This window comes from Peromyscus leucopus, chromosome 19 (assembly GCF_004664715.2).
Source record: "Peromyscus leucopus breed LL Stock chromosome 19, UCI_PerLeu_2.1, whole genome shotgun sequence".
Lineage (NCBI taxonomy): Eukaryota > Metazoa > Chordata > Mammalia > Rodentia > Cricetidae > Peromyscus > Peromyscus leucopus.
This window is the reverse complement of record NC_051079.1, coordinates 4,538,440-4,553,054: the sequence shown is the minus strand read 5'-3', so window position 1 is coordinate 4,553,054 and position 14,615 is coordinate 4,538,440. Positions and strand designations below refer to the sequence as shown.

At 43.4% G+C, this 14,615-nt stretch overlaps 1 protein-coding gene across 1 annotated transcript in view; it reads left to right on the top strand.

Annotated features, from left to right (window-relative positions):
- The window catches only part of Znf521 (zinc finger protein 521), a 288,531-nt gene that overhangs the window by 109,084 nt on the left and 164,832 nt on the right, over positions 1 to 14,615 (top strand).

Sequence of the window (14,615 nt, the reverse complement as noted above, 5' to 3'; positions counted from 1 at the left end):
TTATCAAATCAGTTCCTTGTCTGGTTTTTTTTTGGAAGGAAATGAAGACCTAGTGAGAGCATGTTGGAAATGGATGTTGTGCCATATCTAAAGCTGAGCTTCATTGTTCTAGGTTCTGTTTTACATCTAGCCCGCTCTGAGATTCATCAGCCATTCACAGTGCTAAGATGGCCTCAGACTGCATTTTTCTGTTTGGATGGGTCATTGGTAGATGCAGTATATATCAGTCATGAACCAGCACTGGGTAGTGTAAGGGGCCGAGGGGGAAACAGGACAAAACAGTTGGTTCAGAAAGCCATCTCTTCCCTGTCCCTAGAAAATGTCAACCTCAGGCAGCAAGGTTGTTGAATTCTCCCCAGTAAAAAAGAAAACTGTAAATGAAAGTCATTTTGCAAGCAAGAATTAAAGACTAATTCACAGGTAAAATAAGCAAAAATAAAGGTAGAATGAAAATCCGGGCCATGGATTGGGGTTTTGATTTGCGTCAGCACCAAACTCTTTGTGTCTCTGGTTGTTTTTCTAAAAGGCTGAAGTTTTGGGGGATAAAATTCCCAACCTGTCCTGAGCTTCTTATCTTACATGGCTTGGCAGATGTGAAAGTTCAAGAAATGCAGAAAAATCACGTTGAAAGCCCCCTCAGAAGAGAGCACGGCTTGGGCTTGGTTGATGACACAGGCCATTGAGTCCGTACAGAGAATTGTTTGTCTTCCGTTTTTCAATGGCTTTAATTCCTCCAAATTGCTCCTTGAATAATAGGAAAAAGGCAATTTGAATTTCAGTGACAGATTGGACATAACAGGTTGCAACTATTAGGTCTCATTTTACCAGACTGAGAAATAAAATTGCCTAAACATAAACATCGATCACTGGTGCAGTAAATTAATTTGTACAGAAAAAGTAGTTTAGCTGCAGTGCACATTAAACATAGAAAAATTTTCAAAATTACTGCTCTCTGAATTAATTTGTACACTTGTTTACTTGTTAAAAGCATGCATAAATTCTTTCTTCCAAGGCAGTGTGGCTCAAAATGAGTAAGAAAGAAACATAAAAAGTGGCAGGAAAATAGAGCTATATGAAGACATACGCACATTGGCCGGGACAGCAAACACTTTCATTTTTTGTATTCAGATACTGTTTAGGATGTGGCTTGATTTAGAGTCTGTCTTTAAGATCACTAAGGAGGCACACAGTTCCTTCTCTTTTTGTCCTATGGTATATGTGATGTTTTAGTAGCCTTGACTTGTATTGGTTGAGCATTCAGGTATGGTGGAATTCAAAGAGTTTAGGGTTTGGTTCCAGGCTGGGTTTACAAATTCACACTGCAGGGAGTCCTCGGCTTTAGAACTGCTAACTTGGTGTTCATGAAGAGCCCAACCCATGGATTTCTTTGTACTTCACCACAAAACAAGAAAACAAACAAGAAAGACAGCAGCAAGACAAAGCCACCAGACACGTTTTCATTGTTACCTGTGAGGGACACACGACAAACTTTGGATAGTATCTTTGCAGACTGTTTCAGCCACTATGGAACTGGACCCTGCAACAAGCGACAGTCTGATAATATCTCCTGCCTGGAGTTTTCAAGGACAGTGGTTCGATTCAAATACAATTCTGATAAGTGGCAGGTTCTAGTGTCTTTAATGCTTTGACAAGGGCATCACTCTCTGGAGAGGGAGGTGAAACCATTTGGACGAGGATGCTGTCCCTGCTCCTTTGTGCTGACACACTAAGATAATGGACAATTAAGAGAACCTTTACTGCAGGTAAGAGTATGGGGTTATCACCAATATAAAGGAGCCCATGGGGTGCTCTGGGGTATGGAGGAGAAGAGAAATGGAGAATTTTTTTAAGGTATATAAAACACATAGGTGAGGTGCCTAATAACTGTTCACATATTGTTCTTTTACATGTGATAATTGTTAGTCATTTGAGTGCTTAGCATTGCTTGATGTACTAAAAAAAAAAATCTCACTGCATTTGACACAGGGTGTTGTAGAAAACCTACTCCTATTCTGGCCCAGCTGACACTGTCCAGCAGCTAATGGGGTTTGCTTTTGTGTGGTCTGGATGGAGTCCTCTTCTGTGGCCAGTGGGGGGTTGACTCCTGACACTTTGAGGTGATGGTTGTCAACCCTGCCTGTACCCCAGTGGACTCCCCAGTTCCCAGACAGTGAGTAGGGACCCTATGGTTTTCACAGCACCCAGGATTTAAGGCAGGGTAACGGTTGAGTGCCATCATTGAGGAGTTCATAACTGAAGAAGCCCAAGTTCCTTGATAACTTGGGCACCTTGGCCGATGGTCTGATTATTGAACACATTGAGATAGATCACCGTATCTGTGACACTCACAGAGATAACTGCGGCATCTAATAGCCATCTCTCGCCTATGTTCATCTTGAGGTCTGACACTGGGGAAAGTCCTTTTATCTGGACTGCCGCTCCCCATCTTCTACTCCCCTCTAGTTCCTGTTTTTGTCTCCTTAGTAGTTTAGTAGAGCCCTCCCCATAGTAATGGAGCCAGGGGTGTGGCCTGGCCGCCCAGGTGAAGGCAAGCATGCAGCTGTAGCTTCTGGAGCTAATAGACAACTGTGACCAGCAGCCTCCTTGTTAAACCTCCTCATCCTGCTCCGCTCTGGTCCATGTTCAGAGTGCATGCAGTTTGGAGGGGGTTTCTCATGGCATTCTTTTGAATCAAGGTGAGAAATTCCTGGATTCCTGCTAAAGTGAGAGCTGAAGAGGTTAACTGATTTCCCTTTAGCTTAAACTATCATTTGTCTCAAACAGCCTGCAAGAGAGTAGAGTGCAGTGCTTCTGATCACTCTGGGCTCTCCTCAGCCCAAGGAGATCCTGTGATAAGATAAGATGCTTGAAAAAAATGGCCAGCTTGAGGGAGTGGGAAGGGGGAAGGGGATCGCACTTGCTGCCTTGACTGCTAAATACCCGCTGCTAGCCAGAGATAAGACACCTTGAGCTGTGCAGAAAACCTTAAGCAGGATGTAAATGAAACCAATAAAAAATCATTTGAGATCAAGTCCCTGCTCTGCTCCCTCTCTGTCTCCACCCTGACAGCAGAAGGCTTAATTTACTATAGGGCCTGCCACACTTAGCAGCAGACCAGGAAGTGGCGGGAGATTGATAGAAGCCCGCTCAAAGGACAAAATATCTATAATTTCTAGAGATGTCCGAACTTGGGAGCATTTAATCAGCAATTCCAGCAGTCCTTCCTGACGGAACAAGAACGTATTGCTGATTATACAAGGCTCCCTTCTCTCCTCCTCATGCTCTAGTCCAGATATTTATTTGCTTCGCATTTAGTTTTGGGATAACCTCCATGTCACAGTGGTTGAAAAGGCTGCACCGCCTTTGACAGTGTACTGGCATTTGTCCTGCAGCTGATGCAGCTTGAAAGTTGTCATCAACAGAAGTTTATGAGACAGTGATCATGTACCCCTTAGCAACACTTCCCGAGGAGAAATAGCCTTTGGAGCAGTGGTGTACCCCAGTGCCCAGGGGTGTAGGCAGTCACACCAACTCAGCTTGTGTATTCTGATGTTCCCAGAACATCAGAACATGGAATTGCCTAAGGATGCACTTCTCAGACTGTGTCCATGGCTTAAAGCAGGGGTACATGTGGCCTTGTGTATGTGTGTGTGTTCCATGTGTGTGGCTGTGTGAAAGAATGCATGCACATATGTGTGCATGTACGTATGGAGGCCAGAAGTCCAATGCCACACCCAGCAGTGTGACAGATTACTCCGAATGATATATGCTTCTCAGGAAGTGACATCCAGCCTTTATGTACTTGGGCTTTATGCTTCAAAATGGTTACTGTCTTCTTACAGATATTTACAAAGTGCATCTGAAAACTCTCTGCAGAGAGGAAGTGACTTGGTAGAGCTAACTGCACAGTATAAGGAGAAGATCTAAGTATCAGGTCTTTCCCCAAGTCGAGGGCAACTGTGACAGGCTGGGGGTGTGTCATCATCTCAGCGTCTTACAATGAAACTGCCACTGCTGCCATCAACGATTCTTATTGGTGCAGGGCCCTAGCACGGTCCCTCCTCACTGACTTGCCTGTTGATCTGTAAGTTGAGCACTCATTTTGCGTCAGGATGTCTCACTGTTCCCAGCTCTCCCGCTCCGTATCCATAGTTAAGGTGGAAGCTTTGCTTTTCTTTGCTCTGTGCCAGCTGCCCAGAATCACTCCTTTCTTTCCTTTGGTCCCTCAAGTGAGACTGAGCGGAGGGTACAACCTAGACATCAGTTACAGGGAAAGCGTGGACCCCGGGCTCAGAACGCTATCAGCAGATTCAGAAAGCTGCCTTTGGTCCAGGCAGCCTGGAGTCAGCTGGCAGCCCAGGGGAAGCTCTTGAGAATTAGCCATGCTTTAGTGCATATCACCGTCTGTGTCTCCTTTATGAGGCAGAAAGCATTGCCACCAGCTTCTCCATGGAAGTGGCCATTCAGAATTGATGACTCAGGTGACTGGTAAGAGGATTCTTATCACATTCCTTGTCATCTGAGGAGAACCTCTTTTCTCATATTTAGATCATGTTTAACCCCCTCATATTTCAGTGGACCTTAGTACATGCTACTGTCAACATGTGTTAGGTGCCAGAGGGCAAGGTGTCCACATGTCATCTTGAGACAAGCACAGAGGGGTCTTTATCCTCCTTGACTAGAGCCAGATTTTTTACTGTTTCAGTGTAGGGACCACAATGGCTGTGGTTATCTTCTTAGGTATTCCTTTGTTTTAAACTGTTTTAGGTGTGGACAAAGTAAATGCTATAATATAGAAGAATCATGAGAGTTCTGAGGGCTAAATATAATTGGTATTAGAATTTTTAGCAAGGTGTTTAATGTTAGATATATATGTGTGTATACATGTGTATACATATAAAAATTTTAAAATGATTACATACATATATAAATGATGTAATACAGATAATTATATATAAATTATAGGTAAGTAAACATATCATGAAAATAGCATTGTTGCCTAAAGAAGTATTTCATTAAAATATGTTTACAGAGATAGTTACATTATCTCTGTAATGTAATTACTGTACTTAAATCTTGTAATGAGAAACATCTAAAATGTTTGAAAAATGGCTTTGACATCAATTACATGCTTGATGTTGAGCCTTTAGTGAACACTGGATGAACATGCTGGTGTGTTTACACACAGGGTGCTGTGGATTTTAACTGGTGAGCACATGTGTGTGCACATAGTTGGTTCTGTGATTTCAACTGGTAAATGCACCTTATTATCCTAGTCATCCTAAGGTCCTGGTTCCAGGGAAGAGACAGCGGAACCAAAAGTGAGAAGAGTCTGTGAAAAATCTATCTTGAACATTGCAAGACTTATTTTCAGAATAGCTCCATTCATATTTTGTATAATAAAATATTAATATAAATAAACATTAATACTCATATTTAACAAACATCAATAAATAAAATAGTAATGAATAAATTATAAATAAATTTTGTTAATGTTATATTAATATATGAGTGAATATGTAAAATAAAATATTAGCCTCTAAAGTTATATGATATTATATATGATCTAGGTAGTGCTATTTTTGTAACCCGATTGAAGTTGTTTTCAGGAAGCAGCTCTGTCCTTTGCAGGGCGTGCCATTTATAGACACGTGTTTAAACCCATCTCATCTGCACTGAAGGAGCTCTTCACCCTCCGTCTATACTGCTGGGAGCTACTCTCCCTTTGCAATTTCAGTTTCTCAATTCTGTTGGGATGTTGTGGGAATCCTTTCTTCTGAGGATGCTCTGCCGCTCGGCCTTTCTGCAAACCCTTTTTGACACAAAGTTTCAAGATCACTATCTGAAGTATCTCAAGTTGTTCATACCACAGTAGCAGACAGCATCCTCATAAAATACAAGAAAAACACAGGTTCCTGGAGCTGAAGTTACGTGACTGTGCCTGAGGAAGTCTGTGCCTTCACAAATTTAAAACTGATTGTTTACCACAGATCCTAAACATTCCTATGCCATATTAGGCACAGGAATGTCAGAATTGAGAACATGCGGGTCAGTTGGCTTGCAATAGAAAATGGATCACTATGGCAATATGCCCCCCCCATCTCTCTAACAGCTTTTTCTACATTAACAAACCCTATTTATCACTTTACTGCACAATGAATCCACAGGGGGTGCTAATTGTTCATTAATTAAATTTTAGCCTTTCAACACTTTTGTATTCTCCAGTGGCCTTGTCTGCAGTGAAGTACACAGAGTGGCCTTTTTCAAACTGCCAGAAATTCAAGTTGGTTTTTGCCTGCTGCTGTGGATACCATGCAGGTACATTTCAGGGCAGCAGCACACTGCTGTACTCTCTTAAGTCCTGTGACCCAAAGTCCAGCTTAGCCCACAGCCTTTGGAGTTGAGACAAAACCCAGGTAGTGTCGCTGAGTGTGACAGAACGGTCAGTGCTAGGCACTCTGAAAGGAAATTTGATTCTTTTATTAGAAAATCCTATTGATTTATGACAGGTCCTCAGGAAGCTGTGAACCTGGTGGAATGAGGCATGAGCACTCTAAGACCCATCATTCCCTAAGGAAGCCATTTCGAACTTGGTTTTCTGTGAAAGGCTCCTCTTCAGTTTAAGTTTCTGGTGAAGAGGTTACGTTAAAAATCACCAGATGAGGTGAGGAGGTAGGCCAGTTGGGAAGTGCTGGGTGGGCAATCCTGAGGATCTGAATATCCCCCCCCCCCAAACACTTACATAAGTAGCTGGGTATGACAGCCCATGCTTGTAATACTGGCTCTGGGGAGAATGAGATCCAGGGATTCCCTGGGGCTCACGGGCCTGGTAAACCTCTTGTCCCAGTGAGAGACCCTGTCTCAAAGACAAAAATAATCAACAACAAACATGATGGATGGCTCCTGAAGAATAACACCCAAAGTTGGCCTCTGGTTCCATGTGTAGTCACATGTGTGCATGTGACTACACACACACACACACACACACACACAACACACACAAACATAGTGTCACTAATAATATACATTGGGGGCCCTGTGAATCCTATTGGATGTTGCTACAGGACATAGCTGCTCCTTTCAGGCTTGCTAAGCCATAATTCATGCTGGTGCAAGGAATTTTGAAGCAAAGTAGAATTTGCCTTAAGAATTAGAGCAACCCTGGCACTTGGCATGCGGCTTATGACTATGATGCACGCTGTTGTGTTGTGGGGCTTCTATTACAGCAATGAATTAATCACACCTTGCCGGTGTCCACAGTTGTGTTACAGTATGACTCAATCACACCTTGCCGGTGTCCACAGTTGTGTTACAGTATGACTCAATCACACCTTGCCGGTGTCCACAGTTGTGTTACAGTATGACTCAATCACACCTTGCCGGTGTCCACAGTTGTGTTACAGTATGAATTAATCACACCTTGCTGGTGTGCACATTGTGAAGTCCACTAGCATAGAGCACTTTGGTTTTCAAGAAGTCTGTAAGTCACATTCAGAGGTTTTATTTGAGAATTTTTACTCATTTTTTTTAAACTTTTGTGTCATTTAGACATTTAAGCCACTTAAAATGATTGAACTCTCAACACGAGAAAAGCGACACGTCAACCGTGACTTCTCACTCCTTTCTCCTCTTTTCACGTTATCACTTACAACTTAAAGACCACACTCGCGTTCCTAGTAGTATTCATACTGCTCAGTTTTGTGTCTTAGCTTAGATGTCATATTTGTTTCTTAGACGACTACCAGTGAGGTAGTATTTATATATTTATACTTTGCTGGTATTATACTGGGTATCAAACCCAAACACCCATGCATGGTGTTTAATGCGTTTTAATTAAACAAATGAATGAACAACAACAAGTAGCTGTTTTGAGGAATTATTCATGCTAAAGGGCCATATGTAAACATAAGAATATGTAGTAACTAATAAATGTCTTGTAGTTCACAGAAGAGGACAGGCTGGCAGCTCAGTAGGTAGAGCACTTGCTTGTCAAGCAAGTACCAGGTCTGAGTCTGATTCTCAGAATCTGGGCCCGGTGGTATGCACTTACAATCCTAAAACCCAGGGGTCAGAGGTGGGCGGATCCCTGGGTCCAGGCAGCTAAGTTGAATCTGCCAGTTCCAGGCCAGTGGGAGACCCTGTCTCAAAAGTTTAAAAAGGGGAACAAAGCGGATGTTGTCCAGGGAAGGCCACCCAAGTTTGACCTTTGGCTTCCACATGCACAAACACATGTGTACAACCGCACGTGTGATCACACACACACACACACACACACACACACACCACAAAGAGTAACAGAAAAAGAATGGAGACTAGGGAGAAATACTCTGTGATGCCTGTCATTATCAGAGCGAAGATAAACATGTTAAACAGCTTAAGGAATGCGCTCACTCCCAGTACTCCGAACAGATGTGCTACACACGGCTGCCTATTACTGAACGCCAAGACGTTGGTGCTTATCATTAGTGACATATAGTTTTAAGGGAGCCAAAAGATAGGAAAAGCAAAACAGTTCTCAGTCTCTCTCCTTCCCAAACTGGCATAATTGGAAACTACTTTTCCTTCTGTCTGGCTTCAGCAGCACCCGCCTTGGTTTCCATGAGACGAGGACTTTTCTTGAACTGGTTTTGTGTCAGCTTTTTCCTCGTTTGAGAGGTGGAGTCTGAGTGTGAACTACTTAAGAATGCACTGTTCGCTGTTTAATTTGGCCCGGGAAGATGGAATTCATCAAGCGCCGTCTGTTCAGATGAACTTTAAGCAACGGCAAGCAAAGCATTTGTGGTCCTTGCCGCACACTACGATGCAAATTGCCTTCCAAACGCTGAGGCTGTGAAGGTCCAGGATCGCGCAAGAAAGCGAAGATCCCGTAACTTCTTATCTCCTGCACTCGGCCATTGGAGCGCTAAAGGACTGGTAGGGGAAAATGAGTCACTTTTTTTTTTATTAGGGTGTAATAAAACTAAAAAGGAAAAAGAATAACCCCCGAGTTCTCATATCTGGAATCCGTCTTAAGACTATGCTAAAATCTGCAACAGTCCCCGCCCCCGCCCCTCCTGACATAAGTGGGTGACCACCCTTCCCTGCAGCCTGACTGTTCAGGCATTTAAGTGGTCCTTCCAGAACCATTTGGATATTACAGACTTTTAAGGCACCTGTGAATAATAAATAATTTTAAAGCTCACATTTCTCTTTTGAACACCCTGTAAAGAGTATTCATTTTCAGTCAGTTAAATACATTATATGGTATAGGAGTCATTTTAGTGTGGAGCTGTTGATTTAAAAAAAAAAGACAAAGCAAACACACACACACACACACACACATACACACACATTAAATATTATTAAAGCTGCAGTTTTTTTCATAGCTTTGGACATTCCAGTCAAGAATGAAAGGAAGTTGTTATTTGAGAATGCAAAATAATTTATTTAGAATGACCTCATCCTTGGAGAATTTCAATCATTGCTGTAAAAATGCATTGCATAATTTGTCTTGGTGGCTTTAAAAATTATGTAAATTTGTTAGCGTGGTGGCATGGGAAGATATGCCAGCACCCTTGTCACCTGCCTGTTAAACACACAGCTCAAATTGCTGTGCCGTTTCAGTGGTGCCTCAGCCATTGGCATTCTTGTGCACCTGTCTGTTTCCCTCGGGAGTCCCAGCTCGTGGTAAGGTGATTCTGGGAGCTAATGAATGGGGTAAGTTCAAGCCCACTGAAGTAGACAGCTGGCAGACATAACGAATCAAATGTAGAAAGAAAGCAGGACAAACCCAGAAATCCGCTTTGGTCTTACATTTTAACCTATTGCTCAATACTTACAAAAGGAATCTGTTCAATTAACTTATTATGATGTTAAATAATGCCATGGCTGGATTGCTCTTGCTTGAAAGGGAAGGGAGGTAATTTCAAAATTATATCCTCAGCTTCAGAATTACATAGTAACATACTTGTTCCAAGGTTACCTATCTTTAAAGACCCAAGATTATATCCTGTGTATGATAATTTAATGCTTGGAATAAAGCATGGATTTATGCTCCATTAATTTTTAGATATTGCCAACTATTCATGTTTTGTTTTCTTGCTGGCTGTATACACTACTGTGAATGCTTCAGGCACTATAGATTTCTGCCGGGCCACCCTTTAGAACTTGTATTCCAGGGGTTCTATTAAAGAAAAGAAAATAGGAAACTGTGTTTATATAAATATGTGGACATTTGGAAGGGAAGGAGCACATGCCACCCTTCTCAGTCTCTCTGTTTACGTGCGCAGCTTTTCTTCCAGCAGCGACAAGGTGCTCTAGAAACAGTCACTAATCTTTGTAACACCCTGGAGGGTAAGTAGTGAGAATTATTATCTTCATATTGCAGGTGAAATACTTAGGTAGGGGCAGATTAAATGACTTGGCCAGGTCACTCTCCAAGTCCGTTATGAAGCTCAAAATAAAACGCCAGACTCCTGACTCTCCGCTCTTCTGAGTCATGGCACCTGGCACAGAGAAGAACCCGGCCTGTCAATAATCCTTCACTTCCTCACACTTGAAGACTAACTTTTCTGTAAAGCTCTTCTGTGTTAAGGAAACCTGGTTTTATGACACTTGCACACCCATGGTACCCAGACCATGATGAGATGTCCCAAGGGGACTCTGCTTAATCTGAAGGACCTTGGTATTAGAGAGAGATTGGGCAGCTGGCTTCTCACTAACCTGGTCCTGGGAAGAGCTGGTTGTCACACAAGTTAGTTGCCTGCCCTAATTTATAGAATTTCTTAGATGTGTGTCATTTCTTTAATGTGCGTGGGTGGGTGAGTACGCACACGTGTGGAGGTCAGGGGTTGACTTCGACTCTTCCTCAGTTGCCATCTACCTCATTTGGTGAAGTACAACCAGTCTTTCACTGGACCTGGAGTGCATGGATTTGGTTCAGCCTGCTGGTCTGCAAGCTCCGGGATCCCTCTGCCTCCACCTCCCATCACTGGGATTACATGTGTACACAACCATAGCCATCTTTTTATTTATCCATTTGTTAGCAGTGTGGTGCTGGGGAGTGAATTCAGACCCTCAGGCTGGGGTTGCAGATGCTGCACTCACTGAGGCATCTATCTAGCTCCCTAATTTCTTTAACATCGAGTGTGATCCGATACATTTTGTAACTTTAATTTCTTCTAAAAAATTCCAAATTGTCTACAACCCTGGAGTTGACCCGACAGGTTTGGCTCCTGGCCCCAGAAGCATGGATCTTACACCAAGACCTGCTTAATGATATGAAACAAGACTGGCCCACACTCCTGACTCTCCTGAACTGATCCCCATCCTCTTCCTTTTGGCCCATTATTTTTATTTCTGGCTGTGTTTACTAGACTTGGAAGGCGAGCTGTATCTGGAAACCTCACTGCTTCTCTTCCACAATGGCAGGCTATAAACTTAGACTATCTTGCTCCTTCGGATGACAGGGTGGCCCTGCCAAGCGTGCCTGTGGCTCCGTCTGCAGTGGCCGGGATAAAATCACCTCCGTCTTCGCTTGCCTCTTCCAGGCTGCTGTGTGAGGGTTGAAGGCCCACATCACAAAGATACTTTGTGCTCTGGTCCTTTTCGCGGTGCTGTAGGTCGGAGCTTGACTTCGCTGTTCTGTTGGTGAGCACTTTTGCCCATAATATGACAGAACAGGTGCTGCTCTGCTGCTAACTGAGTTTCCAGCTGTCCACCCTCAACGCAGACCCGGCAGAATCTGGTATTCTGTCCTCTCAGGCGGCCTGGAGAGTCATTGAGCCTGAGGTGGAGGTCTTCCTTGCAGGATATGGCCGTTTCGATGCCAGAAGATGGTCGGGAAAGCCTGGCCGGCTAACAAAGACAGGCCTTCAGCGGCTGGGTGTAGCTCCGGCCCCACATCCCCTTTGGCAGCTGCTCAGAGGCCACTGCAGTGTGGCCAGCCAGCAAAATTAGGAAATAAGGACCTCTTTTATTTACTCAGGCTGCTGAATCATGGGCATTCCTGTCTGCTTGGAGAAAAGTCAGGCGGCTCTACTTTCCACGGAAGGTCTCAGGAGTGCCGCAGTCTTTCATCTCGGAGTGTTCACACACTTGTTTTAATGTGCTGTATGGAAATGGTGGCGCTCAACAAGTGCAGCCGCTGCAGGCGAACGTCTGCACTAACCATGCACACACATTTGCATCTTTAAACAGCCTTCCAGGCCACAGAGCGGGCTCCCAGCAAACTTTCTTCCCTCTCTAGAAGATCTTGCCCTCGCTCTCTAAGAGTCAAGGAGTGTGAAGCGACTGATTCCAAGATCTGAAATTTAACATGGACGTCGAAGCACCTCGTATTGAAATGCCTGCCAATTGCCAGAACACAGAACGACAGTCGGCGACAGACTGGAGAAAGTTCAAGTTGATTCTGAATCTGGAGTTTGAAAGAAACCACCATAGATTTTTCCATGTGTCAGAAAATGAACTCGCAATTCTTTACTGGCAATGGAAGCATTCCTTTGCACGGGTTAAGTACCAGGGATAGGCAGTTCTGGAAGAATCAGATACACCTCAGAGATAGAATAGCAGACACAGTCTTGAGAAGCCAGGACACCACTGGGACATGGACCAGGCCCTGTGGGCTTAGTTTCTAGCATCTTTTTTTTTTTTTTTTTTTTTTTTTTTTTTTTTTTGGTTTTTTCGAGACAGGGTTTCTCTATGTAGCTTTGCGCCTTTTCCTGGAACTCACTTGGTAGTCCAGGCTGGCCTCGAACTCACAGAGATCCACCTGCCTCTGCCTCCCTAGTGCTGGGATTAAAGGCGTGCGCCGCCGCTGCCGCCGCCGCCGCCGCCGCCGCCACCGCCGCCACCACCACCACCTGGCTAGTTTCTAGCTTCTTTAACTGCGTGTTTCTATTACTGGCCAGTGGACTTTCTGCCATCGTGACGTTAAAGCAGAAATCAACCTTTTGGAAGCAGCCTCTATTCTCATATTTATTTCCTCTCTGCCTCTATTCTCATATTTATTTCCTCTCTCTAAAAGTAATACTTTCACCTCCAAGTTTCCCCCTGCTCAGTCCACTCCCCTGTCCTGAGATGTATGGATTTTGTGGGTGATTGTCACCTTTGGCTACAGGGTCAAGAGGCAGGGGTGAGGCATGGCAGAAAAGCTTTCCAGCACTTGGAATTCCAGTCAAATACTTGATCCTAAGTTTATCTCCTCAACATGTTAATGACATTTTAAGCTTGGAAGAACACTTACATAAGAGGTGGAGTCAAGCATGGACCCAGACAAGAACCTGATTTAAACATGGTGTTAAGGATTATACTCCTTTTTCTGTCTTCGTGATAGTGGCTCATTGCTCCCCGCAATTCTTTACACACACCTGGTGTCAGGAACTGCACACTTGATTTTACAGTGGCCCGTTGCCCCATGATTATTCACACATCTGTAATAATGATACATCACACCCACTCATAGTCTAGGATTTAATGATAAATTGGCTTGCTAGAATTTCAGGCTTACTAGTTCCTTTCATAGCAGTCTGGAAGCACAGCGAAGGCTTATTCACTGTTTTCTCCAAATGTGCAAATGAGATGATGTGTTTGAAAATATTTTAAAATAAAGCAGCAGGATTTAAATGTAAAAGACAAATGTGAAGCATGGCAGGATTTTTAACCCAGATTGCAGAGTAAATTTATTTATGTTTTCAATGGAAAGAATCTGTAGAAATTTTGGGTTATTTCGAGGATACCAAGTGTATGTATCTTAAAGGGAAAACTAAATCTTTGTTCTGTTGTTTCTGCTGTTGTTCTTTTGATTTTTTGTTTGTTTGTTTGCTTTTGGTTTAGTTTTTGATAATTGCTTCCACATGTATTACATCCCGCGTTGAGTTTCTCTGCGTGTTTCATGTGTCCCTATAACTCTTACCTGCCTCTGAAACCCTGTCCTAATCTGGAAGCGTGAGGGGCTGTGGAGTCATATAAACGAGAAGACCAAATCATGAGGTTTTCAACTTGCTTTGTTGCAGTGGGCAGGCATCCAGGAATGGTGTTTGGTTGTTTTCTCAGGGTGAGAGTGTTGCCATCTGGCATCGATAGTAAGATGGCCTTGTCATCAGTTTCTCCATGCAGGAAAGGAACGATCCTCATCTGTTTCCTGTGGATAAGAAGGAGGCTGACAATCTAGTAAAATCTTGTTACCTTAAAGAAAGCAGACACGGAATCCATTCCATAAAGCCTGCCCGTTTCTGCTTTTGTGTTCTTCATGTCGCTCGTGTGTGAGCCTTAGTGCCGAGGCGTTGAGCTTCCTGGATTCTGTTCTCACCGACGACGACTTTCAGGACCTATCTATATTTCTAACAAATGCTGCCATGCCTCTCTCCCAGCCCTTTCATTTTCTGAACTTTGGAACATATTGTCTTTTGGATTTTCAACACTTTTAAAACTTTTTCTGACCTTAAGTTAGAAATTATCGTAAAAAGCAAAACAGCTTTTACAGCCTGTTTTGAGAAGGCTGCGTTTTTTTACTTGGATGTTAGGGAAATAGCAGAAAAAAAACGGGGAACACCATGTAACCAAAAACACCACCTAATGTAAATCTAAGGTTGACTTCCTTCACGCATACTGTGCTAAGCTTGATCTGCTGGCAGCCT